Raw genomic sequence first — 23,747 nt, forward strand, 5'->3', positions numbered from 1 at the left:
CAGAATTTGGTAGCTCTATTACTTGCAGTCATAGAACGCGGTAGTTATGTTACTATCAGACACATAACTTTGTAGTTATATTATTATCAGACACATAACCGTGTATTTATACTGCTAGCAGGCACATAAATGGATAGCTACGTATCTAGCAAGTACAGAACTTGACAGTCATTCTTCTAGCAGGCACAGAACTTGGTACTTATACTACTAGCAGGCACATACATTTTAGTTGTATTACTAGCAGGCACATAATAGTTACATCACTAGAAGGCATAGAACTTAATAGTTACATTGCTAGCAGCCACAGGACTTGAAAGTTATACTAGTAAAAGGCACAAAACTTGGAGATTATGTTGATAGGAGGCTCAGACGTTGGCAGTTATATTGCTGGAAGCAACAGAAATAGCAGGCAAATAGCTTGGTGGAAACACAGCATGGCAATTCCCTTAGGAGGCACACAACTTGGTGGCTGCAGTACAGAGCTTGGAGTTTACACTGGTGTCTGTTGCAGAATTTCCCCCAATCGTTCCTTTTCTTGATTAAAATCTGTTCAGGGGAATTAATAGCATACAGGTTTGTTTCTGTGCACAGACTTCTTGAACTACACTTACAGTAGCATACTTTTATCATTCAATCAAAGTGTTATAACCTAGTAAAAAGTATATCTACAAACACAAAATAATTGTAAATAATCATTTCCTTTACAGCTCTGATACAGCAAGGTGTAATATCTGTGAGAGTTGGTGGAATCCTTCACCATAGGACTCCTCCTCACTTTACCTATTAGGACCTTTTTCCTGACATGTCTTTCCTTAGTTTGTCCTGTCTCCTTCACAGTTAATTAGAATCTCTTCTACAGGTCGTTTTGTGTTAACATTGCATAAAGCAGCGTTAACGATGTTCATTTCTAGTTCATTTATGCTAATTAACACAATCCTATATTATTCCAACAACGCAAAACATTTGGAGACCAGCACACTAATTAAATTTGATAATTCACAAGGTGCTCTATAACAACGACCATTTACTAAGAATAGCTGCTATTACGGCAGAAAATGGGATCATTTCTGTTCAGAGCATTGGAATTGACGTCTAGATGAAGCCAGATCTAAAATTATTTAGAGACGGAGTCGTTGTGGGATGTAAGACAAAGGCTAGGCAAAGTAGGCAGCCACCTGGGACATCAATGATAGGGGTGACTGATGTTACATTCATAAAGAAATACCACAGGTCAATAGGATTGGAGAGGTGAGGGACAGAACCGGGGGAGATGCTACCAGAGCTAATGGACTTCATTAAGTGGTATGGTGGACAGTTCTGAATGTGGTTGAGGGATATGAGGAGTAGGTATGAAAAAAATTAAAAGTGAATGTGGGACTCAAACAGCTATGATGACAAACCTTTTAGAATGGATGGCGGTGTGGCACAATCTGAAAACCCTGATTTTGGCACCAAGAGAATGTTTCCCTGTCCTCGATCCCTCTTGTATCTCTTGTAATTCAAGGAACTTCTCTACAATCCTAACTGACCATTCATGATGTAAGAGGTAAACATTAGATGAAGAGAAGACATAAAATAAAAAATAACCTTGTGTCTTGTTCTTAAAAATGGAGGACCCCTGATGGTGGCGAGATCACTGGCCTATCCAGATGGGTAAGAAGTCGCCATCGAGACATCTTACATTGAATTGTGACTGCAATTGAATTACATTGAATTGTGACTTCCTAACTATTAATAAAAAATTGTACAACTTTGTAATTAACGTTTTTATGTTGATTCCTTACTATTTTCAGACTTTCTGCTTGTGTCACACGTTACAGTTGAGCTGAGGGTTTAGCTATATTTGTATCCATTCTAGGCAATCCTCTGTGAGTTAAATGGAGGACATTGTTTAGTGATGACGGTATCGAGTGCATCAACGTCCACATTTTGCTCCTTTTCCTTACCAGATTCCTGCTGAGAAGCCACTTCTATGGTTTTACAACATATTGTATGCATTTAGTCATTTGATTCATAGACATTTATTTATCTACTAGATGGTGGCCCGATTCTATCGCATCGGGTATTCTAGAGTCTCTGTTAAAATAAAAAATAGTTATATACTCACCTTAAGACGATCCCCGGACTCTTTCTCTCCTCTCACCACGCTCCCGGCATCTTCCGGTCCCAGTAATGCTTAGCGCGAAACACCGCTGATGACATCGCGCTTTCGCGAGAGTGACGTCATCTCCGGCCCTTACTGGGACCGGAAGATGCCGTGAGTGTGGTGAGAGAAGAGACAGAGTCTGGCGGTCGTCGGAAGGTGAGTATATAACTATTTTTTATTTTAACAGAGACTCTAGAATACCTGATACGATAGAATTGGGCAACCATCTAGTGTATTATACTCCTGTTACACCCGGAAATGCTGTCATTGTTCTGCTGTTATCTAATATATTGTACTCCAGTTAATCCCAGAGCTGCAGTCACTGTTCTGCTTTTACCTAATGTATTGTAGTCCAGTTACACCCAGAGCTGCAGTCACCGTTCTGCTCTTACCTAATGTATTATACTCCTGTTACAGCCAGAGCTGCAGTCACTGTTCTGCTGTTACCTAATGTAGTGTACTCCAGTTACACCCAGAGCTACAGTCGCTGTTCTGCTGTTACCTAATGTAGTGTACTCCAGTTACACCCAGAGCTGCAGTCACCGTTCCGCTGTTACCTAATGTAGTGTACTCCAGTTACTCCCAGATCTGCAGTCACTGTTCTGCTGTTATCTAATGTATAGTACTCCAGTTACTCCCAGATCTGAAGTCACTGTCCTGCTTTTACCTAATGTATTATACTCCAGTTACACCCAGATCTGCAGTCACTGTTCTGCTCTTACCTAATGTATTATACTCCTGTTACAGCCAGAGCTGCAGTCACTGTTCAGATCTTACCAAATGTATTGTACTCAAGTTACATCCAGAGCTGCAGTCACTGTTCTGCTGTTACCTAATGTATTGTACTCCAGTTACACCCAGAGCTGCTGTCAGTGTTCTGCTGTTATCTAATGTATTGTACTCCAGTTAATCCCAGAGCTGCAGTCACTGTTCTGCTTTTACCTAATGTATTGCAGTCCAGTTACACCCAGAGCTGCAGTCACTGTTCTGCTGTTACCTAATGTATTGTACTCCAGTTACACCCAGAGCTGCTGTCAGTGTTCTGCTGTTATCTAATGTATTGTACTCCAGTTAATCCCAGAGCTGCAGTCACTGTTCTGCTTTTACCTAATGTATTGTAGTCCAGTTACACCCAGAGCTGCAGTCACTGTTCTGCTGTTACCTAATGTATTGTACTCCAGTTACACCCAGACCTGCAGTCACTGTTCTGCTGTTACCTAATGTACTCCTGTTACACCCAGAGCTGCAGTCACTGTTCTGCTGTTACCTAATGTAGTGTACTCCAGTTACACCCAGATCTGCTGTCACTGTTCTGATGTTATCTAATGCAGGGTTTCCCAACTCCAGTCCTCAAGGCACACCAACAGATCATGTTTTCAGGATTTCCTTTGTATTGCACAGGTGAAGCAATTATCACCTGAGCAATACTAAGGAAATCCTGAAAACATGATCTGTTGGTGTGCCTTGAGGACTGGAGTTGGGAAACCCTGATCTAATGTATTGTACTCCAGTTACTCCCAGCGCTGCAGTCACTGCTCTGCTTTTACCTAATTTACTGTAGTCCAGTTTATACCCAGAGCTGCAGTCACCGTTCTGCTCTTACCTAATGTATTATACTCCTGTTACAGCCAGAGCTGCAGTCACTGTTCAGATCTTACCTAATATATTGCACTCCAGTTACACCCAGAGCTGCATTCACTTTTCTGCTGTCACCTAATGTATTGTACGCAAGTTACACCCAGAGCTGCAGTCACTGTTCTACTGTTACCTAATTACCTAATGTATTGTACTCCAGAATATGTACAGGACTGTGTCTGTGTAATGAGCAATGCAGCAGTGATGCCTTTAACGGCTGTAATGTGCCTGTACAATAAGCGATGCAGCCGTGTTGCCACGATGACTAAGCAACTGTCGCTGATTGGTTGCGGCCTAACTGCCGCGACCAATCAGCGAGGTGGGATTTCCATTACAGACAGACAGACAGACAGAATTAGACAATTATATAGTAGATTAGAGAAGAGATAATTGGTTCAAGTCAATTGGAATTTGCCTCAAATTTTACAAGAACATTCAGATTATCCTGAAATTTTCAGGATCTGCTTTGCAAAAATTCAGCAAAATAGCGGCCAGTTGGGAAAGGGGTTAAGATAAAAAAAAAATCTGACTGATCACCTGTCCTTCCTTGGCAATCCCCTATCTGCTCTTCTGTGAATAATTTCTTATGACTTCATGTTGTACCAGATGATTCTGGCGCCACGTAAGCTTCAGACGTCATGATGCAGGTTATTATGTCATGACATGTCTTGACTGAAGTGCTGACTAGAAGTCGGCCAATACAATGTGACATGTTGACGTGTCATGAACTCAGAGGCTTACTCAGCACCATAAGCGGGCACAGCATGAAGACATTGGATGTCATGCACTGAAAGAGAGAATGGACAGAACTTTGGGGGGACATTCCAGTGCAACAAGTGAGCATTAATTTTTCCCCCTATGCTTTTTAAGCTCTGGTCGGGATTCCACAGCATCAGAAGGAACATTTTCATCACTTAATATTAATATGAATTTAATTTCCTGACCAAATTTGAGCAATATGCAGAATTAAAATTTTGGTAAATTTGTTTATTGCTACAAATTATACTTAACACTAATATTGCAATAGTCTTGAGGTCAACGTTAATACCACATGGAAAATTCTCAGCTTTCATTTTTATTTCTTTTATATCTTTTATATTTAATTTTAATATTTAAAATTTGTAATATTTGCATCTTTTAGGCAGCAAGATTAAAACGGAACTTTGAAAATAGCGCCGCATTACAAAGCACAAGCCTATAATCCGCCCGATTGCTGAGAAACGTTTTGCAACTAAGTTTCATTTAAAGAGTAAAGAAGAAAAAAAATGTTTTTAATTAAGTGCAGAAAGTCCGGCATTTTATCTGTAAAAAGTCACGAGGAAATAAAGGAGAATGAACATGACGACACTTTGCAATTGATTCCCTGTGGTGTCTAAAAATAACAGAGCTCTCCAACATGAAAGCAACTTTAGCCAGAAGAGAAATATTCATTCATTATGTAATCGCACTGACGGAAAGCCCAGAAAATGTTCATCATTAATACACAGGATGTGGATGGTTGTGAAAAATGTTCCACAAAATATAATTTGGAATTACAAAAATGAGAAATATTTTATATCCACTGGAGAAATATTCTACATTTTCGAATCCACTTTGTGCAAGTCTGTAGACCATCTGCAGGCTGCATTGCTGCTGACTACAGATCATATTATAGTCTTTTTTAATTATTATCTTAGTTTTTAACATGTAGGACAATCACATTTTTCCAGTCTATTTTATGCATTGACTGAAAAGAAAATCTCAAAACCAAAGCAAGCAACATTTGATGCACTTATAGGTCTGCATATACAGTATTAAGCGCGGACTGCTCCCGTTGGGGAATACCAAACACAATTGGTGCACTTCTCAAAGTGAGACACAAAACTCTTAGTTACTGTCACTTTAAGTGGTACTCAAAACTTAGAGGTACAATACTCTTTGGAGAGCCTCTTATAGTCAGCTTGCACTTCAATCCTTTTAACTGTTAGAAAATGTGATGCCCCTGAAGATTTTTTTTTTGTTTTCACTTTCCCATGGTGATAGCCACAAAAGCCATAACTTTATTTTATGGAAACTTTGCTAACTGAGGTCTTCATAATTTTTTTTTCGAGTCCAGTAGTAAAAAAATAAAGTAAAAGTAAAGATAACAAATAATAAAATATATGAAGGCATCTACTTAGAGTCAGAGGTGGTGAAACTGAGAAAGATTACAATAAGTACTGGTGAATCTTATTCTCTCTGCAGGAAGTTAGGGCAGGTTTTAGTCTCTACAGAAAATGGGGGCAGGCCTTAGCTCCGACAGTAAGTAGGATCTGGTTTTACTCTTTCTATAGGAAGTAGGGGTGAGTTTCAGTTTCTCTACAGGAAGTGGGGGCAAGTTTTACTCTTTCTACAGGAAGTAGGGGTGAGTTTTACTCTTTCTACAGAAAGCGTGGTGGGTTTTACTCTTTCTACAGGAAGTAGGCGCAAGTTTAAGTCTTTCTACAGGAAGTGGGGTTAGGTTTTAGTCTCTCTACAGGAAGTGGGGTTAGGCTTTAGTCTCTCTACATGAAGTAAGGGTGGATTTTAGCCTCTCTACATGAAGTGGGGGCATGTTTTATTCTCGCTACAGGAAATGGGGGCAGGTTTTAGTCTTTCTACAGGAAGTGGAGTTAGGTTTTAGTCTCTTTACAGAAAGTGGGGTTAGGTTTTATTCTCTCTACAGGAAGTGGGGGCAGGTTTTATTCTTTCTACACGAAGTGGAGTTAGGTTTTAGTCTCTCTACAGAAAGTGGGGTTAGGTTTTATTCTCTCTACAGGAAGTAGGGGTGGTTTTAGCCTCTCTAAAGGAAGTGGGGGGCGGGTCTTAGTCCCTCTACAGGAAGTAGGGGTGGGTTTTTGTCTCTCTACAGGAAGTGGAGGCAGGTTTTAGCTTCTCTGCTGGAAGTGGGGGCAGGTCTTAGTGTCTCTACAGGAAGTAGGGGTGGGTTTTACTCTTTCAACATGAAGTGGGGTTAGGCTTTAGTCTCTCTACACGAAGAAGGGGCAGGTCTTAGTCTCGCTACAGGAAGTAGAGGGGTTTTAGTCACTCTACAGAAAGTGGCAGCAGGCTTTAGTCTCTCTACTGGAAGTAGGGGTGGATTTTATTCTTTCTACAGGAAGTGGGGATAGGTTTTAGTCTCTTTACAGGAAGTTGGGGTGGGTTTTAGTGTCTCTACAGGAAATAGGGGCAAGTTTTAGTCTCTCTGTAGGGAAGGTGACCTGACGGACGGACTTGTCTGTAGGAAGAAAGGACGGTTTGTGCACTATAGACGGATGTTTGTAATGACAGAAGGGAAAAAGCTGGGAAAAGTGTAGAATGAGTGCAGTACCTAAGTTTGACCACAAGATGGCAGGGGGGAGCGTGAGTACAGGACTTGACAGCAGCTTATGGCTTTAGAAACCGCTTAGTCATGGAGGGCGGGGAGACAGGAACCCAGAAGGGGATTTCCTGAGCAGGGAGATAAATAGGACAGGACAGGGTTCCAGAGAGTTCCAGTCCCGGGTGGAGCTCATGAGGAGAAGAGGCAGTAAAGAGAACGGACAGCAGTGGAGAGCTTGACCAGGGGACTGAGGAGAAAAGACAGTCAAGGGGGGTGGCCCCGACACGAAGAACCGCAGAACAGACGAGGCCCCGAGGGTACCAATTGGACCTCAGACTGGTGAAATGCTGGCGGTAGATAGGCCTAGGGCAGCCCCAGTGAAAGAGCCGCGAGGGACGTCACTATGACAGAAGAAAGGTGCAGGTACCCAGGCCTGAATACGGAGAGCTGTGGAAGTGCTGCGGTGTATTGCTGCGGTTGTCAGGAGGACGGCCAATAAACTCGGACCTGTTGATCCCGAAATCTGCCTCCGTCTCGTGTCTGGATCGTTTGTTCGCGGTAAGTAGTGGACTACCCCCCCAATCTGGGCCCCTACTACATCTCTACAGGAAGTTTGGCTGGTTTTAGTCTCTCTACAGGAAGTGTGGCGCGTTTTAGTCTAACTAAATGAAGTAGGGTTGGGCCTTTTACTCCTTTTTCTCTCTCCTGTCAAACTCTTTCTTATAGTGCTGTTAGAAAATTGATGTGGAATAGCTACCAACTTAATAAGAGTGTATAGCAAGGTAAAGAACATTAGAATTGGGATAGTTCTTAAGCTTATTTGACTGATCTTTGTCCCAAAAGTAGGTTTAACTTATTGTAAACAATGACAACAGCAAGGCCATGCTTGTCACAAGGGTAACTAGTCTATAATACTTTGTTGAACTTGTGTAGTCTTCTATGATGCTCTAGGAGTTATCTACTGACTCACCAGCCTCTCTAGCTCTCTTTCTTGGCTTTACTCTGTTGCAGACTTTAGTCAATCTCAGCCTGTCTGTAATATGGACGACATGCTCCTAATTAGCTAATTAGATCAAGATCGGACAGTGACTGTCTGTTTTTCATTAATTTAATGCACACATACTCCGTAGGGACACCAAGCACACATATAGAGATACACTTTAGTGCCAAAGCAAAAAACTTCTAGTGCTGCACTCAGATGCTTAATAACTCCTTAGCATCTCGATTGAAAGTGGACAGTGAGAACAAATAATGTTCCTCTTGCAGGAGGTCCTGCCCTGTTCTGCACTACAGAACCAGCCCATTGATATGAATGGTCATTGTGTAATACCTCATTTCCCCTGTTGGAGCACTGCAGGGAAATTGAACACTTAAATTACCAATTTCTCCACAGATCACAACTGATCACTGAAAGTACCACCAGGGAGAAACACTTTATGGTCAAGGAGCCGTAGTAGCTTTTCCAAAGTGCAGAACCCTTTAAGTTCTCAGTATGTTGTGCTCATTGAAAGGCTTCCCAAGCCGAGAGCAAATGAACTTGTCGAGCTGTAAGTTATGGCATACAATGAGAACAGAATTTGCCTCTAGGATCACTTTGATGCTTTGGAGATGTAAAATTTTGACTTGATACATTATTTCTTTTTGTTTTATTTTATTTAAAAAAAAACGTTAACTTAAAAATCCAAAACAAATCCGGGAGATGCTGGAAAAGTGGCTACTTGTAGGATACGGCTGACATTTCATGCTTGAACTGACTACAATCAAAGGGTAAAAGAATGCTGCTCATTTATCTGTAACTGCATTAACGAACAATGTGACAATTTCATTTCTTTCACCTACATGCAAATTAAAAAAATGAGCGGCGATGAGACAAGGACGTGAGCTTCTCCGCTTCTCCAGTTCACTTTGCTGTGTTGCTGTGGAGGGAAAGTTTGCCTGCTGTTTTCAGGCAGTCGTCTTTGCGCATCTCCTGTTCCCCGTGGAGATTCACTTAAGGCAGGAATGGAAGAAGGATAACAGAGGATCTAATGCCATACAGAAGCATTTGCTCCATGTAACGGAAAGTTAAAAGGGCAGGAAGCAGCGTAACGCTGGGTAATCGCATTAAGCTTACGGTGCAGCAGTAGATAAAAGAATAACTTCTGAGAAAACGTGGAAAACTTCATTTAAAGGGGAAATCCAATTAAATTTAGTACATTGTGAAATGACTTTGGAGAATCACTGACTTCAACAATAAAAGGTTCTATAGAGACGTTACACTCCTTTGGTACTCCTTGCAGATTTATCAAATTCTGACATCTTATGATTGTTCCATTCAATGTCCAAAAAAAGTCCATTCAGACTAATGGTTATTTGCGTAGTAATTTTTTTTTTAAGTGTAACTGTGGCACCCCTGAGGCTCAGTCGCCACAGAGGTACTGCACCTCCTCCTGTGGTGTGGTGCCCCACCATCCAGGTAAGTTGGAGGCTCCTGACCATGCTCCAACACTCGCACCCCACACAACAGAGTAGTTCAGCAAAGCCACATTGCGGCTCCCTGCTTGGAGTGTAGCAGAGCACCTTTGGTGGCTCCTTGCTTGGAGCACGAAACGTGCTGGGAGGCGGGTGGAGTTGAGAATACATAAAAGAGCGGGAATGTTTAGGATTACAGGTCAGTCTGGGAGAGGAAGCCAATCAGAGAGGAGTGCGGAAAGAAGATCCCTGAGAGAGGGATGGAGGAAGGAGGTGCTGCAGCAGACCTCAGTGACCTGGGTCTGCTGGCACTGGAAAGGAAAGAAGGAGATAGACATTGAACTGAAACCTGATCTTCCATAAGAGAGAGAGAGATTAGTACGGAACAAAGGAGTAAAAGGGAACAGAGGACGTGGGTTAGGAGAGAACCCTTCCTAGAAGTTCTAAGCGCAACCCCGAGGTTGTATGGACACTAATGGTTCTGCAGCAGACACCGGTGGAGTAGTGAGCTGTAAATGCACTACTCCTATCTAAGACTTGGGAGCACAACAGCAACTTGGATAGTGAGCCGGGACTCAGGAGTGAGGAGTCCCCGAAGCAGGTTACAGCTGTCTGCCGTACAAGTAGAGTTCTTGGGAACATCTGTCAGGAGGAACTCCAGTGTAACTCAGTACTAGGAGTACTTCACACTTAAAGGCGCTATAAGAGGAGACGTTCAGAAAGGTACATGTTGGCGGAGCATTGGAAGGGAGCATTCCATCTGACCTGGAGGTTGATCGAGCCTCTAACCCGGAGGACACAGTACGGAAGCAGGCACCTGTGTGTACTACAGACTATGAGTAAAGCTTTGGAACTTCATGCCCTGGTGTCCTCCATTGATTCTTGCGTCAACACACCCAGCACTGCTACATCTGGGTAGCAACTTCCACACTACTTGTGCCTCTCCTCTAACTCCACATCTACACTGCCCTGGGGCTATAGCTTCACCTGTGGGGAGCTTCACCATCTTGGCTGCAACACACCACCAGCCCCAGAGGATCTGCAAGCACCGTCGGCTTAACATTCACTTGCCAAACACCACAGGTGGCGTCACAAACTATTCCATTAACTACATTCCACAATTCAAACTCCCCCTATTAATTGGGCGCCCAGGGCCACGGACCGGGTCACCGCTGCTGTGACACATCCTGCCGACACCGGCTCAGTACCGAGTACCCCACGGCCCTGGGAGGGCGACCCATAACCAAATTAGGAATTCTACACCTGACCTATTTCAAGGTCTTCTATCCCCACGCAATTCCCTTCGGATCTGCAAAATTTCTCTCTTGCTACCGACTGAGTAGGTTGCATCTTTCTGATCCCAGGTAAGAACTGTGCACAGACTTAAAAAATATATATTTTCTGTCCTCAAAAGAAACTGCAGCTGCATCCTCCTCCTCCCTGCACAGTACTTACTCTAGAACGAGTGGCTGGAGACTAAAGGGCCCTTTACACATAGCGATATCGCTAGCGATATCGGTAAAGCTTCACTGATTTTGTGATGCAGCAGCGATATCACTAGCGATATCGCTACATGTCACACTCGCCTCCGACCGGCCCCCCCGCTGGCGCCGACGAGTGAGCCATGGACGCAGGCGGAAGACGGTCACCCTCGCCGTGTCTAACAGGAGAGTACGACCGCCGACCGCTGCTGCATCGCTAGTGAGATCTGCCTGTTTGGCAGCTCACTAGCGACCATTTAGCGATGCACCAGTGATTCTGACAGGGTTATATCGTGGTCGGGATCGCTGGTGCATCGCTAAATGTAGCGGGGCCTTAAGACAGACCAATATGAGCCATCCTGACCCTACTGCAATTTACCAGAATGCTGCTGTCTCCTCCAGTGATATTGTGCCTTCACTTAGAGGCAACTTGTCCTCAAGCTGATAGGTCACAGTGTCTGTAATCTACAGCAACACCATATGAACCCAACTACCTTTGAGGCATCAAATTTTATTTTTGGGGCTCACACAATGCCCGATGCATCTCTGCAGAGTTTTCCCAGTGATGGGGACCCTGTGTCGACATTCCTGAGCAATATGGCTCAACTGGTTATTTTCTTATGGGCATATAGCAATACGTAACACCATAATAACATATTGCGAATAAAGAAGTTTCAGGGAGCTTCCTTCAGAGAATCCTTAACCCAATTTGGAGCAAGAAGGACATATAACCAAATAACTAAGCATCTCTGATGTTAAATCAGATGATATTTTATTGGCTAGGTAAAATGCAAAATTTTATAAAAGACAATAAAAACATTAAAACATTTTTTGTTATAAAAAAAAACGCGTTTCGGCCATGTAGGCCTTCATCAGCTGTATAAATAAATGATTTTGTTGTAAACTATTTATACCCCATTTTCATTGCTAATGGGTGTGGTTATACTAACTGAGGAACCAATCACTATTTATCAAACTCTTTAGCAGTTAAAGTACGTATATTTATACACCTGATGAAGGCCTACATGGCCGAAGACTTGCTTTTTTTATAACAAAAAATGTTTTAATGTTTTTATTGTCTTTTATAAAATTTTTGCATTTTGCCTAGCCAATAAAATATCATCTGATTTAACATCAGAGATACTTAGTTATTTGGTTATATAACCTTCTTGCTCCAAATTGGGTTAAGGATCCCCTGAAGGAAGCGCCATGAAACTTCTTTATTCGCAATATCATGTGGGGGAAAATTTCTTTCTGGGAGAGGAAAATTATCTCCATGCTATTACAGACGGGCAGCATACCGGTGGAAGGATCACCCTTGTTTGCAAACTTTTCCCAGTGTTGTGTGTTGTAAACTCATTTTCTGGTCTGCCTCTGATTTCTGGTGAGGGAGCTGGTTGTGCTGACAGAGGAGTTGTGAGTTCTCTTTCCAGGCTCCCTCTGGTGGTGGCAGAAAGGTAGTGAAGCTGATCTAATTAACAGAGACCTGCCACCTGATAATGAGGAAGAGGATTGGACATCTGGAGTCTCAGACTGGATTTAAGACAGCCGACTCCCTATTCCCATGCAGGTGATTTTTTCCTGCCTCCTGAGGTCTTAGTTTCCAGCTCAGTTCCTGCCTTCTCAAGCTAAGTTGTCTTTGCTAATGTTCACATTTGATTTGGTTTGGTCTATTCAGTTTGTTGTGTGGTCAGCCAGCCCCGGCTGGGGCTGTGCTGAATTTCCATTCTTATGTCACTGCATGTGCCAGTTTGCTTTTGTCCCATATTAGATTGGCCTCTTTTTGCTCTGTTCTCAGAATATGCCAGAGTGCTGATATAGTGGGAGAAGTCTAGTGACTTCAGGGTATTTTTTGCTATCAGAAGTGTTGGACATTTTTGCAGGGTTTTTTGGCATGATTGCAGACAGTATCTTTCCTTTCCTGTCCTTTCTAGCTAGTGTGGCCCCATTGTTTGCTCAGCCTATTTTCCTACCTGTGTTCATGTTTTCATCTTGTCTCACCGTCAATACATGTGTGGGGGCTGTCTATTACTTTGGGGTCTGCTCTGGGGCAGTTTTAGATTTCCCCTTTTCTTGCTTTAGGCTTATTTAGTCCTCCGGCTGTGATGAGGCATCTAGAATCATCATAGGTACGCTCTACGGCTGCTGTTAGTTGTGTGGTTAGGATCAGGGGTCTGCAATCCACATAGTTACCACCCTCTCTGCTTTTCTGTGACTTCGCTTGGTCTTGTTTTCCTCCTTGGTGACCCATTCATAACAGTTGTGCCTCCTTGCACAACCACACCAGGTGAGCAAGTTTGAAGTTGTACTTTTCTCACCAAGCTGAATTGACTCATCTACTACGTTTAGATAGTGCTCTCTCTCCTTTTTCCCCTCTTACTCTCTTTCCCAGGACCTTACTCACCATAGTAACATAGGTAAGGTTTGGATGGGACAGATGTGCACAGATAGGGCAGTACTTGTGTAAGGACTAGGGATGAGCAAATATCAGAAATCACTCCAGTATCTGGGTGCTCTAATGTGCTCAGTATTCTGCGAGCATTGGATGGTGCTCGGATCTGAAGCTTGAATGCAGCCCTGCATGATTGGCGCCTAAGCAGCCAATAAGCATGTGGGGTTCTCCTGCCAATCACTGTAATGCCATAGCCATCTTGAAAGTGACATTACTGTGATTGGTTGGCCACATTACCTCATCCGAGGTTATAAAAGGACAAACACCACCACTCATAGCTCACTAACGCCAATGTACAGCTCAGAAATAGTTCTGATTGGAGGGAGAAAGCAGTTATCCATGCCTGTGTGTTGTGAGGCAGTGACTGGTGTCACAGGTAGGGGTCCCTGTGTGTTCCCCCAGGATGCGCAAGGAGGCATATTGAGGCCATGGGAGTGCATGGCAATCACAGGTGTAGCTGTTTGAAAAGCAGAATAAAAGTGAGTATAGGTCTTGAACATACTGGTTGTCCAAAGCAGATTTAGGGAAAACCTGCTCTGGGCTTTTGTGTAAAATTATACTGGAGGACTCAGGAGTCTTTTTGCTTGGAGCAAGACACTACAGAACACAGTTTGTAGGTGAAAAAGTCTATATTATAAACACATGGTGCTTCAAACAAGTTTAGAGAAAACTCAAGTCCATAACACTTTAAATAACTGAAAACGATGAAATGGTAAGACAGGATGTTGAGAAGGCTGAACTTTTAAATTCCTATTTTGCATCTGTTTTCTCTCAGAAAGGAAATGTAACATCAATTGTTCTTCACTGTCCTATTAAGGGAATAGAAGTATCCAGGATATCTATAAACAGAAAGATAGTGAGGAAACACTTAGCTAACCTAAATGAATTCAAGCTTCCAGGTCCAGATGAATTACACCCCAGAGTACAGAAGGAGATAGCAGAAGAAATTTTTGAACTGCTCTCCATAATCTTTAAAAATTCTTGGAGAACAGGAGAAGTCCCAAAAGACTGGAGAAGAGCAAATGTTGTTACTATCTTCAAAAAGGGGAGGAAGGTGGACCCAGGCATCTATAGGCCTATGAGTCTGACTTCTATACCAGGAAAGATCTTTGAACAAATTATTAAACAATATGTATGTCAGTACCTGTATAGGAATGATGTGAATAAACAGAGTCAGCATGGTGTTAGGCGTCGGGTTCCTGCAGAGGCTCAGCAGGGATCCAGACCCTCACATTCTGTGGTCTCCCATTGTCTATCGACCGCAGAGGAGATTGCTCAGCAGTCTCGGTGTCCCAGACGCTCTGCCCAGACCTGCTCTGTGGGTCTGGCTGTTGCTGCCACCTTTGGGTCAGCAATAGCAATGCAGGCTGCTCAGCAGAAAATCGCTCCAGAGGCTGTCCTCTCATTGTGCTACTGGGCATGCTCATGAGACGATCTCCCATTGGAGATCAGGAGTCACGTGCTCAAGTCCTTCTCCTGATCTGATTGGTCCATCTCAGAGATCTGGAAGGTCTCGGAAGCGCACGGCTATAAAAGGTCCACATGGCCGCTCGGCCATGCGCTAGTATAGTCTCTAGTTGCTACTGTGTGAATGATGATGGATGCATGAACCTGCGAATGACTCATTAAGATCCCCTTCCTCTGATATTACGAGTGTGTATAGGGACTTAGCTTTAGAGTCTGCGCCAGCCAGTGGCAAGCTACAAGCCACAACAGCATCCTCCACAGTGCTAGCGTCCGACAGTGCGCCTGCTACCGGGCATCGTCGATTAGCGGCAGTGTCTGCAGCTCCTCTCGGCGTCCGCAGTTGCGATGCCGCACACACGGTAGGTCTAGACGGACTCTGACCCTTTGCCTAGGGTCCAGCTCCTGTGACTAACTTAATTTCCTTCTATGATGGAATCATAGATAGGGTGGATCAGGGAAATGCTGTAGATATAGTATATCTTGACTTCAGCAAAGCATTTGACAAAGTATCTCACACAATTCTTACTGAAAAAATGACTAGGTATGGAATGGACAAGGCAACTGTTAGGTGGATTCATAACTGGCTTAGTGATCGGACCCAAAGAGTGGTCGTAAATGGCTGCACATCCAGTTGGAAGAATGTCTCAAGTAGGGTACCACAGGGCTCTGTCCTGGGCCCTGTATTGCTCAACATCTTTATCAACGATTTAGATGAAGGAATTGAGGGTAAGCTGATTAAATTTGCTGATGACACAAAGCTAGGAGGGATAGCTAATACAAGAGAAGAGAGAGAGAGGATTCAAAAAGATATAAATAAACTGGAGCAGTGGGCAGCAACTAACAGAATGGGAGGAATAGGGCTGAGCAACAGAACATGTGAAAAAGACTTGGGTATACTAATAGATCAGAGACTGAATATGAGTCAACAGTGTGATGCAGCAGCAAAAAAAGCAAATGCAATTCTAGGATGTATTAACAGAAGCATACAGTCTAGATCACGTGAAGTCATTATTGCTCTCTACTCCTCTTTGGTCAGACCTCATCTGGAATACTGTGTCCAGTTTTGGGCGCCACTTTTAAAAAAAACATCAACAAACTGGAGCAAGTTCAGAAAAGAGCGACCAGAATGGTGACCGGTCTTCAAACCCTGTCTTATGAACGTTTGGGAATATTTAGCTTGCAAAAGAGAAGACTGAGAGGAGACTTAATAGCTGTCCATAAATATCTCAAGGGCTGTCACATTGTAGAAGGATCATCTTTATTCTCATTTGCACAAGGAAAGACTAGAAGCAATGGGATGAAACTGAATGGGAGGAGACACAGATTAGATATTAGAAAAAACTTTTTGACAGTTTGAGTGATCAATGAGTGGAACAGGCTGCCACGAAAAGTGGTGAGTTCTTCTCCAATGGAAGTCTTCAAATGGAGGCTGGACAGACATCTGTCTGGGATGATTTAGCGAATCCTGCTTTGAGCAGGGGGTTGGACCAGATGGCCCAGGAGGTCCCTTCCAACTCTATGATTCTATGATTAATTACTTAGCAAGTCTATGGGAAACCTCAGAGAGAAATGCAATCAGCAAAACAGTCTGTGAAGCACAGTTTGCACTTGAGAATGCTGGAAACAAGTAGGTCCATGTCAAGTCCATGCATGGATAAGTGAGTCCAAAAAGGTGTTAGGTTATCCAGGCCTGGGTAGGAAGTCTCAGATTAAGCAGAGCAGTCCCGAGCTTTGCAGATAATTAAATGAAGGCAGAACCAGAGCAGCAGCAGCCAGCTTTTGTGTTGCAGGTGAAGGTCAGTAGCACCAAGGAAACAGCATGAGTAGTCAGGAGCAGGAGGAACACTGGCACAGATGAATACAGCAGAACTCAGAGATCAAGGAGAGGGTATACACACAGGCTTGAAGGAGCAGCTGGAAAGCCAGCAAATCACCAGGAGCAGAACACAGGCAAAATACTCTAGTACAGACTAGAGTATGGGGTGGAGTTATAAGGCAGGAAGACAAGGGGCATATGAAACCAAAGACGCCATCTTGAAAAAGGGCAGGCATGCCCAAAAGGCAACCAAAAATATTCAGAGTCCTGACATTTTTTGCTTTGAAATAGACTACAGGATGTTAGTGGTGCAGTGGGTTTCATTCCCGGCCTGGGTTTTCCATCTTGCCTACAGCTACAAATTCTAGTTAAAAGCCTTGCAAGAGTGCAGATCAGAAGAGTCTGCAGAACTCCAACTGTGTGAGGCAACACAGGCAAGTGGAGCCAAACAACCAAGGTAGCTGGAAGGCCTGGCACCCACAGCGTACATTGCGGTGCAGTCACCCACAGCAACAGGTCTTGGAGGTGGACAGGTGTGTTTATTGGCTGCAATCTGATGGACTGTTTTGTTTGCCAGCTGCGATCCGGTGGATATCCTTTTGTTTTCTACTTTGTGAGTACGCTGAACATTAAAGAGACTTTTGTTTTGGACTTTGCTGGGTCACTGCCTCATCACTGCTCAGTGTGGATACAAATTTAGTACAAAGGATTCACAAATAGTAAAGATATTCTCTTTACTCTTTGTGAATCCAAGGTACTAAATTTGTCTTTGTAGAATTCAGTTTCTTTTTACAATATACTTCTCAGGATGGTTAATATTGATACATTATGAATGTCCCCTCTGCAGCGCAATGCTGTGATATCTTGCTTCTTTCTATTCAGTTGCGCAGGTCAGCGGTAATGTTTTGCTCCTTTGGTAACAATTTATAGAGCCCCTACAATAATTCTGCCTTGAAAAACAATTGTAGATGCGAAATCACTATAAATATACATGTCTAGAGAACTCATGAAATATATTAAATAAACACTCATGAGTAGTGTTGAGCATTCCAATACTGCAAATATCGGGTATCGGCCGATATTCGCTGTATCGGAATTCCGATACCGAGTACCGATATTTTTACAATATCCATACCGGAATCGGAAGTTCCCATAATGCAATGAGCCTCTGTTGTGGCTGTGATTGGCTGCTGAAATGATGTCATCATGATGCGCGGTCTGTGCGCATCATGATGCGCGGTCTGTGCGGGCCTGCCGGGGGTCTGTGCGGGCCTGCCGGGGGTCTGTGCGGGCCTGCCGAGGGTCTGTACGGGACTGCCGGGGGTCTGTGCCGGCTGCCGGGGGTCTGTTCGGACTGCCGGGGGTCTGTGCCGGCTGCCGGGGGTCTGTGCGGACTGACAGGGGTCTGTGCGGGCCTGCCGGGAGTTGTATGTGTGTACAGGCATCGTCCGATGGGACTACAAGTTCCATCGGTAGTGTTGAGCATTCCGATACTGCAAATATCGGGTATCGGCCTATATTCGCTGTATCGGAATTCCGATACCGAGTACCGATATTTTTTCAATATCGGATATCGGAATCGGAAGTTCCCATAATGCAAAGAGCCACTGCTGTGGCTCTGATTGGCTGCCGAAATGACGTCATCATGATGCGCAGTCTGTGCGCATCATGATGCGCCGTCAGTTCGGGCCTTCCGGGGGGGGTCTGTGCCGACTGCCCGGGAGTCCGTACCGGCCTTCCGGGGGTCTGTGCCGACTGCCCGGGGGTCTGTGCGGACTGCCGTGGGTCTGTACCGGCCTGCCGGGGGGCTGTCCGACTGTCCGAGGGTCTGTGCAGGCTGCGGGGGTCTGTGCAGGATAGTCCGATGGGACTACAAGTCCCATCGGGCGATGCCTGCTACCATGACGGTGATTGACACATTAGCCAATGATGGGACAGTAGTAGTCCCATCATCCGGCCTATGTGTTGAATGTAAAAAAAAAAAAAAATACATGCTACATACATACTACATGCTACATACATACTACATACATGCTACATACATACTACATGCATGCAACATACATACATACTACATATATACCACATGCATGCAACATGCATACTACATATATACCACATATACAGTCATATGTTAAAGTTTGGGCACCCCTATTAATGTTAACCTTTTTTCTTTATAACAATTTTGGTTTTTGCAACAGCTATTTCAGTTTCATATATCTAATAACTGATGGACTCAGTTATATTTCTGGATTCAAATGAGGTTTATTGTACTAACAGAAAATGTGCAATCTGCATTTAAACAAAATTTGGCTTCGGGGATCAAAGTGACAAGTGATGGTGAGTATGTACTCTATGTTATATGTACTGTATGTCTATATGTATGTATTGTATGAATGTATTGTATGTAGTATATATGTATGTTGCATGCATGTAGTATATATGTAGTATGCATGTTGCATGCATGTAGTATATATGTAGTATGCATGTTGCATGTAGTATATATGTATGTTGCATGCATGTAGTATATATGTGGTATATATGTAGTATGCATGTTGCATGCATGTAGTATATATGTTGTATATATGTATGTTGCATGCATGTGGTATATATGTAGTATATATGTAGTATGAATGTTGCATGCATGTGGTATATATGTAGTATGTATGTAGTATGTATGTTGCATGTAGTATATATGTATTATATATATGTTGCATGCATGTAGTATATATGTGGTATATATGTAGTATATATGTATGTTGCATGCATGCAGTATATATGTGGTATATATATAGTATGCATGTTGCATGCATGTGATATATATGTAGTATGTATGTTGCATGCATGTAGTATGCATGTTGTATGTAGTATATACACTCACTGGCCACTTTATTAGGTACACCTGTCCAACTGTGTGTTAAGACTTAATTTCTAATCAGCCAATCACATGGCGGCAACTCAGTGCATTTAGGCATGTAGACATGGTCAAGACAATCTCCTGCAGTTCAAACCGAGCATCAGTATGGAGAAGAAAGGTGATTTGAGTGCCTTTGAACGTGGCATGATTGTTGGTGCCAGAAGGGCTGGTCTGAGAATTTCAGAAACTGCTGATCTACTGGGATTTTCACGCACAACCATCTCTAGGGTTTACAGAGAATGTTCCGAAAAAGAAAAAAAATCCAGTGAGCGGCAGTTCTGTGGCCGGAAATGCCATGTTGATGCCAGAGGTCAGAGGAGAATGGGCAGACTGGTTCGAGCTGATAGAAAGGCAACAGTGACTCAAATTGCCACCCGTTACAACCAAGGTAGGCAGAAGAGCATCTCTGAACGCACAGTGCGTCGAACTTCGAGGCAGATGGGCTACAGCAGCAGAAGACCACACTGGGTACCACTCCTCTCAGCTAAGAACAGGAAACTGAGGCTACAATTTGCACAAGCTCATCGAAATTGGACAGTAGAAGATTGGAAAAACGTTGCCTGGTCTGATGAGTCTCGATTTCTGCTGCGACATTCGGATGGTAGGGTCAGAATTTGGCGTAAACAACATGAAAGCATGGATCCATCCTGCCTTGTATCAACGGTTCAGGCTGGTGGTGGTGGTGTCATGGTGTGGGGAATTTTTTCTGGGCACTCTTTGGGCCCCTTGGTACCAATTGAGCATCGTTGCAACGCCACAGCCTACCTGAGTATTGTTGCTGACCATGTCCATCCCTTTATGACCACAATGTACCCAACATCTGATGGCTACTTTCAGCAGGATAATGCGCCATGTCATAAAGCTCGAATCATCTCAGATTGGTTTCTTGAACATGACAATGAGTTCACTGTACTCAAATGGCCTCCTCAGTCACCAGATCTCAATCCAATAGAGCATCTTTGGGATGTGGTGGAACGGGAGATTCGCATCAGGGATGTGCAGCCGACAAATCTGCGCCAACTGTGTGATGCCATCATGTCAATATGGTCCAAAATCTCTGAGGAATGCTACCAGCACCTTGTTGAATCTCTGCCACGAAGAATTGAGGCAGTTCTGAAGGCAAAAGGGGGTCCAACCCCTTACTAGCATGGTGTACCTAATAAAGTGGCCAGTGAGTGTATGTATGTTGCATGCATGTAGTATATATGTGGTATATATGTAGTATGCATGTTGCATGCATGTAGTATATATGTATGTTGCATGCATGTAGTATATATGTGGTATATATGTAGTATGCATGTTGCATGCATGTAGTATATATGTATGTTGCATGCATGTGGTATATATGTGGTATATATGTAGTTTGCATGTTGCATGCATGTGGTATATATGTAGTATATATGTATGTTGCATGCATGTAGTATATATGTAGTATTTATGTTGCATGTAGTATATATGTAGTATATTTGTATGTTGCATGCATGTAGTATATATGTGGTATATATGTAGTATGCATGTTGCATGCATGTGGTATATATGTAGTATGTATGTATGTTTCATGCATGTAGTATGTATGTAGCATGTATGTAGTATGTATGTAGCATGTAGTATGTATGTAGCATGTATTTTTTTTTTTTTTGTACATTCAACACATTAGCCAGATGATGGGACTACTACTGTCCCATCATTGGCTAATGTGTCAATCACTGTCATGGTAGCAGGCATCGCCCGATGGGACTTGTAGTCCCATCGGACGATCCTGCACAGACCCCCGCAGCCTGCACAGACCCCCGGACAGTCGGACAGCCCCCCGGCAGGCCGGCACAGCCCCCCGGCAGTCGGTACAGACCCCCGCAGCCTGCACAGACTCCCGGGCAGTCGGTACAGACCACCGGCAGGCCGGTACAGCCCCCCGCAGCCTGCACAGACACCCGGGCAGTCGGTACAGATCACCGGCAGGCCGGCACAGCCCCCCGCAGCCTGTACAGACACCCGGGCAGTCGGTACAGACCACCGGCAGGCCGACACAGCCCCCCGCAGCCTGTACAGACACCCGGGCAGTCGTTACAGACCACCGTCAGGCCGGCACAGACCACCGGCAGTCCGCACAGACCCCCGGAAGGTCCGTACACCCCCCCGAGAGGCTGTATTAGGAGATAAAAGGGTTTTTCTTATTCTGATACCGGAAGTCCCATAGACTTGAATGGGACTTCCGGTATCGGAATCGGCGATACCCGATACTTTTTTCGTATCGGGCCGATACCATCCGATACGATATTTTAGGGTATCGGATGGTATCGCTCAACACTACTCATCGGGCTATGCCTGCTGCAATGACAGTGATTGACACATTAGCCAATGATGGGACAGTAGTAGTCCCATCATCCGGATAATGTGTTGAATGTAAAAAAAATATATATATACATACTACATGCATACTACATACATACTACATCTATACAACATTCATACAACATACATAGATACTACATACTACATACATACTTCATATATACTACATTCATACAGCATACATACATACTACATATATACAACATTCATGCAACATACATACATACTACATATATACTACATTCATACACATACATACATAGTACATACTTCATATATACTACATTCATACAACATACATACTACATACATACTACATATATACTACATTCATACAACATACATACATGCATACTACATACTACATACATACTACATATATGCTACATTCATACAACATACTTACATACTACATACATACTTCATATATACTACATTCATACAACATACATACATGCATACTACATACATACTACATATATACTACATTCATACAACATACATAAATGCATACTACATACATACTACATATATACTACATTCATACAACATACATAAATGCATACTACATACATACTACATATATACTACATTCATACAACATACATACATACATAGTACATACTACATATATACTACATTCATACAACATACATACATGCATACTACATACATACTACATATATACTACATTCATACAACATACATACATACTACATACATACTACATATATACTACATTCATACAACATACATACATATATAGTACATACTACATATATACTACATTCATACAACATACATACATACTACATAATACATGCATACTTCATATATACTACATTCATACAACATGCATACATGCATACTACATACATACTACATATATACTACATTCATACAACATACATACATACTACATACTTACTTCATATAAACTACATTCATACAACATACATACATGCATACTACATACTGCATACATACTACATATATACTACATTCATACAACATACATACATAGTACATACTACATACATACAACATACATACAACATGCTACAGACATACAAAATACATACTACATACATACTACATACATACTACATACAATATATTCATTCATACAATACATACACATAGACATACAGTACAGAACATATAACACAGAGTACATACTCACCATCACTTGTCACTTTGTTCCCCGAAGCCAGTGTCATCTATAAAAAATATGAAAAAAACAAGCAATATACCCCCTGATCCGCAGAAATCCACGAGTCTCCCACGACGATTTCCTGCACTGCATCACTGAGAGGTTACTATGGTTCACTGGTCTCACTTTATGGCAAATGCTGCGTGGGAACTTTCTCACACAGCAATGCCAAAAGTGAGACTAGGGACTATTTTTTTACAGTGGCGGAGGAATACAGTGCGGAAGGATACCTACCTCCCGTCATTGTATTCCTGGGGCCCCTAACGTGTTGGAAATAAAACCACCATTTATATCACCAATACGCCTGGACATTATAATAATAATCTTTATTTTTATATAGCGCTAACTTATTCCGCAGTGCTTTACAGTTTGCACACATTATCATCACTGTCCCCGATGGGGCTCAAAATCTAAATTCCCTGTCAGTATATCTTTGGAATGTGGGAGGAAACCAGAGTACCCGGAGGAAACCCACGCAAACATGGGAAGAACATACAA

General features: G+C 43.0%; 1 long non-coding RNA gene across 1 annotated transcript in view; it reads right to left on the reverse strand.

The window, feature by feature from the left end:
* Window positions 1-210: 210 nt before the first annotated feature.
* The window catches only part of LOC141092218 (uncharacterized), a 71,885-nt gene continuing 48,348 nt past the window's right edge, over window positions 211-23,747 (reverse strand). The window contains exon 2 of the long non-coding RNA XR_012232710.1: window positions 211-546. This is a non-coding gene — a long non-coding RNA (uncharacterized lncRNA). The remainder of the gene's footprint in view (window positions 547-23,747) is intronic.

Source organism: Dendrobates tinctorius, unplaced genomic scaffold (assembly GCF_039654945.1).
Source record: "Dendrobates tinctorius isolate UK_male_01 unplaced genomic scaffold, ASM3965494v1 ptg000058l, whole genome shotgun sequence".
In the NCBI taxonomy this organism is placed as follows: domain Eukaryota; kingdom Metazoa; phylum Chordata; class Amphibia; order Anura; family Dendrobatidae; genus Dendrobates; species Dendrobates tinctorius.